Here is a 2,598-nt window from a genome sequence, read left to right on the forward strand (position 1 = left end):
TGTTGCAAGGCATTTAAAACTTTGTAGAAAAGGTGGGGTTTAAATAATAGGTCCCACACCTGTATTAGCTTAGGGCAATAGTTCTCAGATATATTTCCCAGCAAAACCAAGCGCGTCACTTTCTGAACTGTCAGCCTGGGCGATCCTTTGTTCACCAGCACAAACTCATTGGCACAGGTGGGTCCTGGACATTTGTGGGCTGTTCTTTAGTCAGCCACACGTGTCTTTGCATGTTTCTGGAGCGCACGACCCATGTTCCTCTCCCCCTTTGCCCTTTGACATTCCATGCTCTGCAACCCCTTCTGTGCTAGCACAACTGCAAAACTATGTAATATATTATTATTATGTATGTTTTGTGTATTCTTTGTGAGCCGCCCCGAGGCTTTGTTGCGATGGGGGCGGCATAGAAATGTTTTAAATAAAATAAATAAACTGTTTGCCAACCCCAGTTAAAACACACACGCCCGACACGCGCAGGCCCTGTGCTTCAAATCCACCTAAATCGCAGCACCATCTTGAGTACGGAAATAAGACAGGATTTGCGCCTGCAGCCTGCATCACCCGCTGTTCTCTTGGGTGGTCTTTGGGGTGGGTGGGCTGCCAAGGCCCTGGACTTGGGCCTCAAGGTCCACTCCAACCTGGATCACACGCACCACTATTCTAAGATGGAAATTTACTCCGAAGTAAGTGCCTTTGTGGCGCTTTCTTCTAAAACACGGATATGCCCATGATCGCTGCCTTTCTAACAGCACGGAACGAAGGACCGTGAACAGCCCTGCTCAAACTGTCTGCAGCAGCTCTGTTGCATCACCACAAACTGGGTGCTTCCTTGTCCATGGCCAGGAGTCCAGCCCATCCACCACCCCAGAGGATGCCCCAGGCAAGAGCTGGCTCCCAGGTGAAGAGCATCAGTCTCGACTCCTGTAAGGTGAGCAGGGCTGCCATCAGAGGTCGGCATGGCTGTGCGGACACACACACTCTAGTGCGTGCCCGCAGGCAAATGGCTCGTGCTTGCTCTTCTCCTTCACCCCCGCATCCTCCTGGCTCCGGTTCAGACAACTGATTTGCAGAGGAGGACTGCAGTAGTGCTTCTTCTGCTCGTTCCTGGGCTCTCTCCTTGTTAAGCAAGCACATGGTAAGGAGGATGGGAAAGAGGACGAGGCAGTACAAGGCTGGGCCGATCGTCGAGGGCCTCCCACGAAAGGTGTCTTTTCCAAGGGCTCTCAAAAACCCAGAGGTGGTGTTGGGCAGAGTGACCGTCCACCCAACCCTAGCCAGCAAAGCCAAGAGATGAGGGCTGATGGGAGCTGCAGGCCGGTTGGAGTTATCGTGTTGTGTGAACCCAGCCAGGGAGCATCCCTCTTGTGCTCCAACGCCACATTGCTTCAGACTGCAGGCAGGGGCTGATGTGGCCAAGTATTTCTCCATGCCAAAAGAAGCCAAGATGCCGCACGGGGAACGGTAGCACGGCAAGCAGCATGGCACGGGAGACTCACTCCTCCCCCCCTTGGCATGCTAGTGTTTATGTCCAGCCAGGGCTGATGTGATGGCGTGCACCTCCATCTAAAACAGCAACAACGACGCACTGAACTTAGACAACTAGCACGTCAGAGAGGAGGCTGGTTTTCGCCATGCGGATGAAGGTGGGTATGAAACATCCGGTGGGAGGAAACTACTCATGTGCCAGGTAAAAGCTGTGGGTCAGAATGCTTCTCCCTGACCTCCAGTTTCCTAGGGGGCCAGAATCTGAAATGCTCTTCTCTCTAAATCCACGTCATTTTTATGCACCTTCATCATCTTTGTCGTACGGTGACCCTATCAATGAAAGCCCTCCAAAATCTCTCTCTCTTCCTAGCCCTGCTCAGCTCTTGCAAACTCAAAACTGTGGCTTCCTTTATGGATTTGATGCATCTCCTATTTGGTCTCCCCCTTCTTTGGCCTTCGATGTTCCTTACCATGATTGACCTCACCAGTGACCTTCTCCTTTTCAGGATGTGCAAGAGCTTCTGTTTCAACTTGTTTCCAGGGCAAGTTCTGGCTTGAGGTGACCCAAGGCTGTCTTGTTCATCCTTCCGTCAGTCCAGAATATTTGCAATATCTCCTCCTGCACAGCAGTTCGAACCCACCCAGTTTCTTCCCGTCAACTGTTTTTCGCTGCCTGGCTTTCACGCCAGGCATCGCTAAATTCCGCAGGTAGGAAATCCACACCACGCCGGCTAGCAGCCGAGGGTAGGACCGGGGAGTTTTGTGTGCCAGATCGGCAGGGGCCGATATGGCAAAAGCTTCTCCGCATCTCCCTCTCTTCCAGCCGCCAGTCCCCGTGGAAGGAAAACTAGCGGCTCAGGACCTTCCCCCAGACCAGCCCTGCCAGCTTTCTGCGCCCAGGGGCTTTGCAGTGCAGGCGTGCGCAACACGCTCGTGTGTTGCCCGGCGCGGGGTGCACAGACCCAGCGGGGAGGGAGCGAGGGAGGTGCACGGACGCCGCGCTCGCGGGGACGCCTGGCGGGAGCGAGCGGGTCGGGGGGGGCACCTGCGGCTGCGGCGGGCCGGGGGGCGGGCAGCGCTCGGCGCCGCCTTCGCGAGGCGGAGCGGCGCGGC

The sequence above is a fragment of the Varanus komodoensis genome, unplaced genomic scaffold (assembly GCF_004798865.1).
Source record: "Varanus komodoensis strain SLA01 unplaced genomic scaffold, ASM479886v1 scaffold18_3, whole genome shotgun sequence".
In the NCBI taxonomy this organism is placed as follows: Eukaryota; Metazoa; Chordata; class Lepidosauria; order Squamata; family Varanidae; genus Varanus; species Varanus komodoensis.